The following is a 14,261-nucleotide window of genomic DNA, read 5'->3' as shown; positions in this document are numbered from 1 at the left end:
GTTGTGAGCGTTGCTCCCTCCATTGTTGCTGGAGGGCGAATGTCTCTAACTGCCCAGTAGCACCCGTCACAGAGGCCAATCTTGACATCACTGGTACCAGTTATTTGCAAGTCCACTCAGCTCCACATCCTCCTGTAGCGCATCAACCCATCTCTTCTCTAGCCCATACCATGCCTGTTTAACCGCCTTATTCCAGCCAAACAGAAGCTGTTTGGGCAAAACGGTGGCTGGCCATGCAGGCTACATGACCCAGCTAATATTACCTCACCTGCCGGAGGAGCACACTGAGGAGACCTTGTCCAGATCTATCTAGGATCTCTAAGCACAATCCAGTTTTGTAAAACTCAAGATGGATCATAATCACGCCAACCTAAATGTTCTAAGCCAGCAAAAGTGTTCCTGTAAAGGGGTCTATGCTTCACAAGCATAGAGATGAGCGAGCATAACTGTGGCCGAGAAGACGCACAGCTTGGTAAGGAGTGCCAGACCAGGCAACAAGCACCAATCACCACGAAGTGAAGGCGAGGTCGCCACATCGCTTGTACCAAACGAGATGCACATCGAGGCTGTGTAAAGTGTGAAAGGCTCACTGTCAGGAGGTCATTGGACAAACCCAGGCGTTATGGGTATCTCTAACATAAACAGAGTCACCTAAGCACGCTCGCTGTAGAGGCCGCTCTCCGATCTTACATTAACATGCTAATTTCTCACATTAACATCACTCGCCCGTCCACTTCGTTTATGACCCTTGGGCTACACCCATTTTAAACCTTTAAAACAGTCTGCTTTTAGCAGCTTTCCCCCTCTTTTTTCCTCCCGATGACGATCGCTTGTGTTGTGATCGAAACGTCGTGTTTTTTTTATTTTTATTATTTTTTCTATCTTAGTGACTTTACCGAAAGATCCAAAGAATACGACTACCTGTGCAAAAAACTGGTTGTGTTTATGCTGCCCGGCGCTCCGCTTGTTGTGAGTGTGTGGTGCCACGGCCTCGGAGCAACTCTGCAAGCGCCGCTACTCCCCGCTGGCCCCCACACTGAGCATTCACACGCAGCGCACGCACGTAGTGTCCTGGCAGGGGATTGCCTGGCACACCGGGTTTTAATCCGAAAGGGTCCCTAGGAGGAAAGTCCCACGGTTTCCCGGTGCCAGAAGATTGGTCGACCCTCGCAGGACAGGTCACATTGCGGTGCGCCCGAGTTGGCTTAAAATTGTATGGGCGCAAAAATGTTCACCGGGCCAGCCACAATGAGTCATACACGACATCGGAGGTGCTGGGGCGGAATATTAAGCAAGCAGAGCAGACCATGAGGTCAGGGAATTGCAGCGCCACGACTTCCCCCAGCCCAAGACCGACGACACACTAGCAGGATGTGTATTCGCCAGCCGGACGTCTTTCCAGATTAAACAGGATGAGTAAGAAATTAATGAGCCGCTGGCAGCATCCGTGTGATGCCAGCGAGTGCTGCTACAAGGTAGTGATAGGCAAAAGTTTTTTTTCCTTCCTCTGACTCTCACAGCGTCTGTGCGACACCATGAGTACAGCCGCGAGGTATGTGATAGGGCGTGCGAGTATTTGGGGACTTGGGCAGCAGTAGGCTAGCCTCTGCTCACAGAAAATTCCCTCCGGGCAGGACGGGGTTTGCGACGCGAATAAAAGTTAGCACAGAGCATCGGTGTGGTGTCTGTGATTTATCTGTAGAGCGACTGCGTGGGGAAACGCGCTGCGAGGGTGAACGCGGAGCCCCAGCACGGGCGCGCGGTGAGGTAATCGCTCGCAGGTGTGGGCGTGAGCGTGCCGCTGTATGCTACGTTAGCGTTAGCTGTGGTGCACGCAGATATGTGGGTTCACTCCGTGCGGCTGTGATCCAGCAGCACGAGTATGTCCCTCAGAGAGGGCGCTAGCGCGAGGGGCCCCATCACTCGGTCGGCGGGGGCCCGGCGGGAGCCGACCGACGTGGTGGAAGAGGGAGCGGAAGGGGTGGACGTCGCGCCCCACCTGCTTAGCGAGGGCGGTGGGGTGGACGTCGGCCCCCACAAGTGCCGTTTCTCTGCCCTCCACTGTTGTTGGAGGGCGACTGCCTCCAACTGCCCAGGAGCGTCCTTCACGAGCCTCTTCCACAGGGGTCGATCTTGGTACCTGTTATCGGCAAATAAAATTAGCTCCACATCCTCCTGGACCACATCAGCCCATCTCTTCTCTAGCCCGTGCTGTGCCCATTCTGCCCAAACAGAGGCATGCGGTGGCTGGGCATGCGGGCTACATTACCCAAACAACATAGCCTCGTCTGCTATGATGGGACTGTCCAGGTCTTCCAAGCAACTGTAAGCTCCTCACACAATTCAGTCTGGCTAAAACTAGGGTGGATCGAAGACAGGCCAGCTGTTTCTTTAAAGGGGTCCACATTTCGAAAGTATAGGGACGAGAGGGCATACTGGTGGCTTAAAAGACCCAGAACTTCATATGAATAGGTGACTTAGCTCCATACAGCGTTACACATCTGATAAAAAGATGTAGTTAGACTGCTTTGAAGTGAGACCACTACCATAACGGAGTTGGCCAAAAGCACACTACCCAGATACAGAAACTGTATCTCGGTAGTGTCCACTCTCGCTACGATTGCTACGATTGCCACATCACTCATGGAGAGTGGAGGGGGTGGAGTATTTTATGGCAAATAATCCAGGCAGGTGCCTTGTTTATGTGGCTGATGGTAAGGTCCTATCCATAAGTAGCATGCTCCAGGTTCAGCAGTAGTCTCCAACTTCTTATGAGTGAACAGCAATTGCCTGATCAGCATACATAACATGGTTGATCATACTCTTTGGTTTTTTCGGTAAAGTCACGTAGAAATAAGAAATAATAATTAAATTACATAATAGCATACGACGTTTCAATTGCAACGCAAGCAATAATCATCAGGCATAGAAGAGCTAAATTTAAGAGAGAGAGGAAACACAGAACCGCAGATATATATATACAGACACCTAAGTAGAGGGAGTTAACACAGAGACACAAAGAGAGACACAACGTATGGATCACAGAGAGATGGGGTCTCTGTGTCGAGGCCTTAGCATGTAGGGGAGACAAAGAGAGATGGAGAAGCACATCAAATCGAACAAGATTTAGAAAAATTTGGAAACAATATAATGCAACACAGAGGGCCGGTCAAAACACAATTAACGCATGGTCTGGCTGATTACGTTATTTCAAAGATTGCTAAATTATAGGTTAAGAGTGATACATTTAGCTCTTCTATGCCTGATGATTGCTTGCGTTGCAATCGAAACGTCGCATGCTATTATGTAATTGTATTATTATTTCTTATTTCTACGTGACTTTACCGAAAAAAACAAAGAGTAATAGTCACGAAAGCGCCAAATCATGGTTGATCACGTTATGCCTGATCAGCAATTTCCTGATCAGCATACATAACATGGTTGACCAAGAGAGAGCCATCCTTTGACTGTACCCGGGCATCGATTAGCCTCCCATTCTATCTGTACCAGATGGAATTTTCTCTGGTACAGTCATAGAAATATTATTTAACTACTTCGTCAGAGAAAATGTGAATTAGTGTAGGGGCCAGAGGACATACTTGTCGCACCGCAAGATGAACATGAATGGCTCTGACTGCCAGCCACGCAGCTTTACCTGGGCCTGCCCATCATCTTGAAGATCATTAAAGACAGCCGCCTCCTTATTACAAACCAGGGTTACTGTTCCCATGAACGTAATTGTTTCCATGCCTCCACCCACGTCGATGACTATCTACCAGACTGTTTCGTCTCATCCACAGTGTTCTACCACCATATTGCTGGTCACAACGACATTCTCAAATACTCATCCACTTACACACTCGCTCACACACTCACTCACACACACTGCAGGTCATACATACTACATCTTGCTGCTGCTTTCCTAACACTGCTCCAATTTGGAATTCCCTCCCAGCGTCTCTGGCGTTCGTGTAACCTCTCGTCATTCAAGAAACATATGATTCCTTATCTAATATACATTCAATATAGCTGCTTGTTGCTGGCTGCTTGGCATTCCGGGCGTTGTGACCTTGCTCCGCAACCGTGATAAAACATTGAAACTGCTATTCATTCATAAACTCGGGTACACACACACAGACAACAAGCCCCCTCATTAAATGCAAAAAAACACAGACCCCCCCCCCCGTATAGTCCTTAACAGACTGCTGTGGCAAGTGTTGTTAGCGAGTAGCACCTATGAAGGCTACCACGGTACACGAGGGAATTTGTGTCCAGCCCGACGCTCAGCCGTCTTTGTCTCCCTCGTGATGATGTTGACACACCGCACCAAGTACTCAGTTGAGGTCGAATCGACCTCGGGGAGATGGTGGCCGTGAGCGGGAATCGAGCTCGAGTCACCGGGTTCGTAGTGCAGCGCGCTAACCGCTGCCCCTCCGCTCCCAATGTAGAGTATAAGTATACTCACCATACCCCTCACACCGCTCTCCATACACACACGGGCAAGCGTATTGACCCAGTGTACATACATGCACATACCGCGTGCATATCAATGTGCAACATTCACACATCAGGCACGTGCAGCAGACACACCAACACCACGCGCGACATCGTCTGTTATCCACATGCACGCATCACAGTGAAGCAGCAAGTCGGGCAGGCGCCCGGCATCACGCAGTGCACGGGCAGTGCCACCGCTCCTCTGCACCTGCACCCGGTGCAGCTGTCATCGTCGGTGCAGACACCGTGGCAAAATACAAAGACGAAGATCCCCCCCCATAGCCTGAATAGACTGTTGGGGAAAGTTCTGTGAGCGAGCACCAATTAAGGCCGCCGTTGCCTCCAGAGTGCTGACGTTTACACACCGCGCACCAGGTACGCATTTAAGGCTGAGTCTACCTAGGGGAGAGTGGGGGCACCAGGTTCAGTTCAAACATCCCCCACTGTTCTTGGTCGTGAACGGGAATCGAAATCGAGTCGCTGAATTCGAGGCGCAGCGCGCTAACCACTGCGCCACCGCTCCCCATAGCGTGTGTTTGACGCACACACACACACCGCCTGCACACCATTGATGTGAGCGCACCACTGTGTGTGTGTCAGCGTGTGCACCGCCTGACGCGCACCGACACACAATAGCACGGACAGTGACACACGGACAGTGACACACGGACGCGCGGCGATGCCGGCTCATTCACGCCGGTCATGGTGATACCGCCTCCAGACGCATCCGCTGCAGACATCGCCTACCTGGAGGTCGTGGGGAGGATGGCGGAGGAGGGTGGAGGAGGAGGCTGTGTTACTGTGCTCTGTGAGCCACAGTCCTCTCGTCTCCGCATTAATCCGAGAACCGGCGGCGAGGGCGGGGCCAAGTGGGGAGAGGCGGGGCCATGTATGGAAGGGGGCGGGGGCAAGCGCAGAAGGGAGGACCCACGCAAGGAAGGGAGGGTAGGGGCGGGTCCTCAGTCAATGGGCAGGGCAAAATTAACAAAAATACCGAAAGAGCCAAATAATATAAATATATAAGGAGGCTATTATTTCCATCTTAATTTGTTTATCCACATAAAGAAATAAGAGCTTTTCATACAAAACTCATCAGCCCCACGGCCTTCTGGTAGTGCATGATTTCAGCATACAGTGTCTCATCAGCAGAACCAGGCTTAATTTTAAGAATGCTGTTCAACTGCCAGATGTTATATGCAAGAACCCTCTTATGAACTGGGTGCCAGTTCGGCAAATATATAGGTCACACCCAAAATAAATAAATAGGATAGTGGTAAAAAGGCGCGACAAAAAGAGATCGGGGATCAGAGAAAACCCAAAGAAGATATATTTGGTGGGAGACAAAAAGGGGCTGAGAGGGACTTGTGGAATGTTCCAGAAGTTCAGGAGTAAGAGGGCATAAGGGATGTGTGTCGAGAGCTCCGAACTTCAAGAGAAGAAACGTGGCTGAAGAACGAGCTCCTACGAGTGTGTGTGTATGTATGTAGAACGTATTTCGCACCTTGCGTAGCCAACCCTACGAATCGTCCTGGTAGGGAAACAATAAAGTTCCATTACCAGGACTCCTCGTGAGGACTCTTTTTCAAAGGATGGCAGCGTTGGTGCGATTTTTCATCATACCGCGTTCTGGCAGAAGAAGACCTTCTCAGAGGGAGTCCAGGGAAGCAAGGGAGGAGAAAAGCGAGTGAAACGGGCCGCTTGCGCCTCCACCGCCGTCACCCTCAACCGTGCCACCATCACAGGAAGTGGCGAACGCTGCCCACTCAGCACCCCGGACAGCGACTCGCAGCTGGTTACGCCGCCGCTGCTGTCCGAACGAACTCCTGAGCTGCTGCGAACATCACGGCCGTGGTCAACCAGCCATCAAAGCAGCAGAATGGCCCTGGCGTTATCCAGAGGACCTAGGGTATCCCCTGCGTGGCTGCTGCTGTCGCCGGCCGGCCTGCGGAGATTGCCTCAACGGCTGGGGCAAGTCGAGAACTTCGTGCTGGCTAGCGGGAGTTGGGATGCGTTTATACGAGCTTTAAAGCGGCGTTTAGATCCCTGGCGTGAACAGAGGGGGCGTTGAGAGCGCTGCCCACGACCGAGGGCAGGAAAGGTTTGGTGGTTGTGACGCGTTCTCTATAGTGGATTCACCCAAGGTTTCCCCAGAACGCGACGCCCCCGGCAAACTTAAATTGTTCCACCCGAGTGATCTTTGTTGTAGGTTGGTGACAGTGGGCACAACAGCAGGGACACACCGACCAAGTCAGAGGAAATTTCAAGGGCTTGGAAATTTAACGTGTAGCTCCCACCAGGTCACACACACAATGAGTGGGATGTGGGCAGCGCCTCAAGTGGGGCCACACATTCGAGGAATACAATCACAAAGTCATATTGCTAAGGCGTATAGTCAAAACCTCACTCATGCCTATGGTCCTACGCAATGCCGCCACACAAATCGTTCCCAAAGTGCCTGCATGGCTCTGTGCAGCCCCATACGCTTCACTGAACTTCCGCTGGGAGGATAGCTCATCGCTGTGTTAGTGCAAGATCCCCTACAGGTCTCAGTCCTCTGGACTGCATACCGCCTGATCACGAGCGCCACCGCAGGTCGTTGTATCTCCTGGCCAACTGTTGGGCTGCAGGAAGGCTGTTGGCTTCCTCTCTGCCGGATCTCCTGCCGATGCAACCTCTCCCCGTCCAAGGCTTCAACGCATTCTGCGCACCTCTGCTCTCCAGCCTGAACTGCCACCAGGCCCCCTTGCAAGCATAGCCTTATCATAGACTCTCCTCCACCCACAAATAAACTATTTTGTCATTCTCTATAGTGAGCGTAAGATTTTATTTCCAGCACTTATTGTCCCTGGCTGTTGCTGGTTTGATGTTGCGCTCCCGCACTTGAAAACACATCAGTCGTCCACGATTTATCTGTTCTGGCTCAGCCCTTTATATACCGAGCCAGCCCCACCCCCCGCTGCCTTGCCATCGGCCATATTATTAGCGTTGGGTCACCTGTTTCCAACTGTGGGCTTCAATTACCCCTACCTGTCTTTATCAACCATTTTGTTTCCCTGATTTAAATTAGTCTGATTCAGACCAGTTGCTGCCTTTGTTTGGGCATCAAAAGCTGCCGTTGTCGAGCAAGACAACCGCCAGCTCCCGGCCCCACCAACACACACGAAGGAAATGTGCTGCATATCACTGCATCACAACTGGGGATAAGGTGTCAACGTGTACCCGTGACAGCGTTGTACTCTTCCGGGGTCCAAGAAGACCACCCTGCAAGCCGCCTATAAAGAGATGGTGGTAGTAACTGCGTCAGGAACATCGGTTCTGGCAACCTCTTTGGAGGGGTTTGGTGTGCGGGTGACATGTTACCCGCGAAATGTCGGAAAAGATGTCCGGTACAGAAGCATTAAGTGGCGGAAATTGGTGGAAGAATGGACATTTTGGGTCATGTTTGTGCATCAGTCGGTGGAGAAGGGTCGGTTGCGGGGTCTGCCTTGGGGTCAAGCACGTGTTCTGTAATAGTCGTTTGGAGTCGCCAAATGGAGAGCGACTATATTTGTTGTGACCTGTGCAGGTGGTGGTTGGCGAGACTGTCACCATCCCGCCAGCAGCACAGGTCTCGATCTCCCTGCACTACAGAGCTCCCCTGATTACTGCTCGTCTGGATTCACATGTACTGGTCTCTCCCTCACCCGGGGGTAGCTGATCGTCACTCCTTGGTAGGAGCAGGAACGGTGGTGCGTAGCAACCAACAATGGCGGAGCCAGGATTTTCAGGTAGGGGGGGCAACCCCTCCAGCAATAAAAATAATAATAGGAGTTGTTAGTAAGTAAGGACTTGTCCCTTGCTTTTGATTTGACGAGGGTCGAATTGGAACCGCGTGTGATCGCCATCGCGCTCGCTGAAGGTGTTGATGCCTTCAGGGAAGTCGTGTACTGTATACGCAACTGCGCACAATTCTGTGAGTCACTTATAACTGCTATTGTCCTATTGTCCTATCATCTCATCGAGTCCCTGGCACGTAATAATATGCTGCAGAGTGGCAGTGGGGGTCGCAAAATGCCGATTTGTTACTGCTAAACCCCAATAATTCGATCGAAATGAGGGATTTCGATCGGATCATTGAGGGGGCACGTGCCACCCCCACTGGCTCCGCCAGTGGCAACCAGCGGTTGTTTGTGCAGTTCTGGAACATGGCAGAGAGACAGCATCCATTGTGCATGCGGGTACTAGACTGGCCGAAATTGGTCCCCGTCTGCGTCGCGGTGGCGAGATGTTATCCCTCGCCTGGTGTGAAGAAGGTTGTGGGATTCTATCCCGACCCTAATGCCTGCATGTTTGGAGTTTGCATTTTCTCCCCGTGAGCACGTGGATTTTTCTCCGGGTCCTCTATTTTGTCCCTTCACATTTACAGACATGCGTTAAAAGTATTTGGCTGATATAAGTTTCCACAGGATGAGCCACTTCGTTGAGCTATCATTTGTGGCGCGGTCGCTTCTGAAAAAGAGCTACATAGCTCATTGGGTCTTACCTGGTAAAATAAAAACATATTTTCGTTTTTTTGCAGTATAATTTACCGGGTTCGATCGCGATGAATCAGAACTAGTGGTGACAGTAGGGGATCCCTATGAATGTATGTATGTTGAACTTTTTTCGCACCGTACGTAGCGAACCGAACTAATCAGACGTGCGGAGGAAGGACAGCAGACTAAAAACAAAAGGCAGTTCTAACGGAATGTGTTTTCATTTTATATTTAAAAGTGCATATCTTCAGTGGCTTCCTAATGTCGAAAGAGCGTTCCAGACGGCCGCAGAAGCGCATCTTAAATCGCGATATGCAGTGACCGTCTGTTTTCAGTGGTGACGTCAGGTGGATAGTTACCATTGCTTTCGGAAATGTAGAGTTGTCAAGAGCTCAGGGGGATACACCTTGGGCGTTTTTACGGTAATTTGGAGACGATTTCAGTCAGAACACATGCATTGGGACGGAACCATCTGAGGGAACATCACATTGATACGGGGAATGCGACGCCCATGAGGCAAAACTCACATCAAATGAGCCAAATTGAAATGTTGCGTACAGGCACAATCTGTCCCTGCACTAGCCCCTGGGGGGCGCCAGTGATCCTCTTAAAATAAATCTTACGGTTTTTCAGCGGTTTTGCGTTGATTTCCAACAACTGAATAAGATGGCGTTGTCTGACGCTTACCCCATGCCGTGTATTGATGGCTCGCTAGAAGACCAGAGGTCGGCCACATGCGGCTCCGGATCTACGTGCAGCTCTTTAAGGGCTGCTTCGTGGCGTTTTTTATGAAGCACCACCGTCTCGTATTCAGCACGTGCATTGCGGCTCTTGAAATACTGAGTTTTCTTTTTTTATCGAATTAGAAAAAATTGGCCCTTCTGGTTATTTTGGTTTGCCCACCCCCGTGTGAGACGCACTGGTAGGGGCGACATTTTTTCAGTACTTTTGGAATCTTTCGTCTGGATTTTGCCAGCTTCCTGTCGACATAGACGGCCTTTAGAACACCCCACGGACCGTTCCACTTTAACTATTTGCTCATGGGGCTCAATAACAGCTCCTGTTACGTTTAGAAAGTTCATGGGATTCGTGTTAGCCGGCCTCCAGTGGGATACACGCAGGGCCGGATAAAGGCATGGGCATTAGAGACTGCAGCCCAGGGGCCTCCGCCAGCTGGAGGGCCTCCAGAAATTAAGTGAAAAATTAAATAAAAAATAATTTCTCATATATTATTTTTTTTTATTTTATATGTTATATTTTATTTTTCTACCTACGTGACTTTACCGAAAGAACCAAAGAGTATGGATTCCTGCAGTCACGAAAGCTTCAAATCAAGATTAAGTGAAAAGGTATTTAATTTGTGAATGCTGAATTTTATTTGTTGTTAGCCTTGTAAAAATACATTTTCTTTAACTTTGTTTTCCTTATTCTTAGCTCTTTCGGTAAAGTCACGTTGAATGGAAACAATAAAAGAATAATATATATAAAACAATAAAATTCTCACGACGTTTCGACCATAACACAAACGGTCGTCATCAGGTGTGTCAGTTTGCATTAATCTATTTATTTTTAAACGGTGTATTTATTTATTTCTTTGTAAGCCATCTGGCTACCATGAGAGATTCGTTCATGAGGCTATCCACATAAACAAGCACAGAGACAATTTCAACCGAGAAGATGGATTCTGGCTTAGCAATCATTGGAAAGATTTGATACACCATTTCAGGTATTAATTGATTGTTCACGCTTACAGTGGCTTTCAGACAGCATACATTAATTTTTCGTCTCCCCCCTCCTCTATTCAGGACATAGATGGACTCGTCCTTCTAAATAAACTGCCAAATCGCTGCGCGTGGCGCTGACGTTTTTTTTTAATAAATAAATACACCGTTTAAAAATAAATTAATGCAAACTGACGCACCTGATGACGACCGTTTGTGTTATGGTCGAACCGTCGTGAGAATTTTTATTGTTTTATATATTTTTTAATATTTTATTGTTTCCCTTCAACGTGACTTTACCGAAAGAGCTAAGAATATGAATTACTGCAGTCACGAAAGCTTTAAATCAAAACTTGTTTTCCTTTTGAAAAGATTACTGGGGGCCTAACAGTACCTGTAGCCCAGGGGCCTACAAATCTTAATCCGGCCCTGGATACACGCATCATATATCTGGACAATGTGGTTGTGTTTGGTCACTCATTTGAGGAACACCCAGAACGGCTGCGTTGAAACTCGACACACACCTTAGATTAATTAGCCAGGTGGGCTACGTACTGTGCGAAATGAGTTCAACATACATACCCTCCAAATATTATCTGTTTCAATCGTCTCTCCGATATTTGGGCCACATTATCAGTGCAATAGGAGTTACTACTGACACTGAAAATACAGCAATGTAAGAGAGTGGTCCGTGCCAACATCCGTTTTGAAAGTGCGTAGATTCCTCGGATTTGTGTCCTATTATCTGCGATTTCTACCCCAGTTTCCCACCATAGCAAAGCCACAGCATGTGCTTACAAGTAAAAAAAACACAGAAGTTTTCACGGAGTGCAGAGGAGGCTGCGTTCCAGCAGCTGTGTATCCGCATGATTGAGGCACCCCCTCGCGTACCCGGGGATTTATTGTTGCAGGTGCAAAACGGAAGAGAGATGGTCGTAGCGTATCGTAGTCGCGTTCTGTCTACCGCCGAGCAAAAATACAGTTACTCGCAGCGAGCTGCAGTCAGTTCTGCACTTAATGCACCTGTTCTCCTGCCCATGCCTTAACGACCAGAAGTACGCATTGACCACGTGGCTCTATAATACTCTCTAATCAACCGGCCGTCAAGCCAGATGGGATGATGGATTGAGCGACTGCAGGAATTTAGTTTGATTTCGTTCATCGCAAGAGTGCCCGCCATTCCAACGCAGATGCTGTCTCTTGGTTTAACACGTATGTTTAACACGTATGTTTAACACGTATGCTTTCGCGACGAGGCTTTCTCTTGCCTAGGCTCCCCGATAGGATGTGTGTGTGCATGACAGGTTCAGCATGCTGTTAGGAGATCGACCCAGCGGGGAGCCGGGTTATTGCCCCCAGTATCAGCAGGGCCAGAGGGAGACCAGTCTGCCCTTGTGGTTTATGATCAACTCAGGCCGATCGGATTCAAGGCCAGGAGGACGATGCATCCTTAAACCCCATTAGGGACTTCATCAACAACAAAGAGGGCTGCATCTCAGTCATTTGATGTCGCACTTTTATCATTGGCCTTCTAATATGTTGAGATGCGGACTCACAGCGCCGATGCATTCTTGTTCCCAGTTCGTGGCGAGGGAAGTTGGTTAAGGGCATTCACACGCAGCAGCAGCAGCTCATGCACCTGGGAGAAAACGAGACTAGCGCCGGGTTGAAAAATCACGATTACTGTCCGGGTATGTTGACGGTCGTTCATTGTGAAGATTGTGCACGATGCAAACCACCCGCTTTTGTACCACTAACATTTCATTGCAACCCATCACTCTCTAAGGTAGATGAGATGAGATAGTTTCTCTAGATACCCTGGGTCCCTTCCCACTACTCCGCAAGTGAATCATGATCTGCTGGTTGGGGCTGAATACAGGACCCGCTGGCCCATTGCGTGGCCTCTCTCAGACCAGACGGCACAAAATAATGGGCATGTGGTGGATAAGCCCCGAACACTTTAAGAAGGAGATCCGCGCTATTTTTGGCACCTAAAAGCTGCGCGCCTCACCTTACCACCCACAGACGGACGAGCTGGTTGCAAGGCTGAATCGCACTATTTGGACCAAGCGATACCAAGTTATCAATGAGAGACAAAACCATTAGGATTTGCACATTCTGGGCGAACCACCGGGCGCTGATGCGCCAGTGACAAACTCCACAGGGGCTGGGAGTGAAAACCCTCCACGAACACCAATGGGATCACATGGTCCACTCGAATCACTACCCAGGAGAACAAAGGGACCACGAGGACTACCAATGGGACCTCCCAGACTATGACTCTCACGACCTAGACAATGAAATCGACCACAGGGGCTCCCAATTTGACTTACCAAGACTACCAAATTATTGGATGCCCACTCATGTATGAACACACATATGCGCCCACTCATGTTTTAATGAACACAGCAATAGATGCTTATCCATGCAGATGTGTTCAGATTTTAACATGGGAATCGCCCATAGAAGAATGGACATTCCTGGATGTATAGTGTGGGTCTTGCCGTGCAGCGGGTGCTTTCTATGCATTACGAAAATAGGAATTGAGCATCGACTTAATGCATAATTGTGGGTGGATCACACACATTCGGTCGCCATATTCTGGCTTGCCCAGGGTATGCCAGTACAGCAAGTGGGTTCATTTTTAACTCACATTCCACTATATACGTGAATTGAGTGTTACTCATGTTCTCCGATTTTCTCGCACACGTATAAACACTCGTTTAATGTAGTTGGCCAAACATCCCAATACAGTGTGGGGCAACAGAGCTGGGCTCTGGTTGCCTTCCCTGCCACTTGTCTGTGGTTTCCCGTGAAAAAAAAAAACTGCCTGCGTGACAAAATCTACTCCAGCTGCGTTTTGATCTGCTGCGATGTTCGCGAGTAACTCGTACATCTGTTGAGAAGTTCCCGACGACTCACTCGGAGGCTGAGGTAATTTAAGGGCATCCGCCAAAGGTTTATTACAAATCTTAACAGCACACACAGGGGGTGAACAACTTCCCAGGGGTTAGGGGTCCCGGGCTAGGTCCCGACACAGCCGGCTGCCCTGTGCTGTCTCCTCTGCGCCGGCCGTGGGATCAGCCAACACGGCCGAGCGAGGAGCGCAGCCACGTCTAGCCTGGCACTGTGCCCTCTCCCCTATCCCTACCCTCTTGCCCCTGGCTCCCCGTTCCACCCTTCTCCGACCCTACTCTCCAGCTCCGACCCCGCCCTACGTCACGGGGTCCCCCTTTTATCTTTGGGGATCCGTGACGTCATTCTGCTGCCCCGAGCGCATGACGTCACGTCATCGCCCTGGACAGCACACGTGACGCCACTTCCCCATTCTACTCCTCTACACATCTAACGTACAGCTCATGTTCTGCACTGCATGTGCCAACCCCGGTCACAGGACCCGTCCTCCGTTACCATTGCTCCCCCACACTCACCCCCAGATGTAGTGGTAGCAGATATCATGTCCGAGTTCATCGCTCGAGTCCCAAGCTGCAGGAATGTCGTAATTATAAATACTGCGCATGTGCAGCCC

The 14,261-nt window shown here is 49.7% G+C and overlaps 1 protein-coding gene across 1 annotated transcript in view; it reads right to left on the bottom strand.

Moving 5' to 3' along the window:
- The window catches only part of LOC116945470 (mitochondrial glutamate carrier 1-like), a 103,780-nt gene extending 98,414 nt beyond the window's left edge, over positions 1-5,366 (bottom strand). Inside the window, exons 1-2 of the mRNA XM_032959792.2 lie at positions 5,245-5,366; positions 2,000-2,140 (exon numbers count right to left, since the gene is read on the bottom strand). The gene's annotated coding sequence lies outside the window, so the exon portion shown is untranslated. The remainder of the gene's footprint in view (positions 1-1,999; positions 2,141-5,244) is intronic.
- Positions 5,367-14,261: the final 8,895 nt, after the last annotated feature.

Source organism: Petromyzon marinus, chromosome 24 (assembly GCF_048934315.1).
Source record: "Petromyzon marinus isolate PM22_M1 ecotype Great Lakes invasive population chromosome 24, UKy_Petmar_22M1.pri1.0, whole genome shotgun sequence".
NCBI classification, from domain to species: Eukaryota; Metazoa; Chordata; class Hyperoartia; order Petromyzontiformes; family Petromyzontidae; genus Petromyzon; species Petromyzon marinus.
This window is presented reverse-complemented; position numbering and strand designations above follow the sequence as displayed.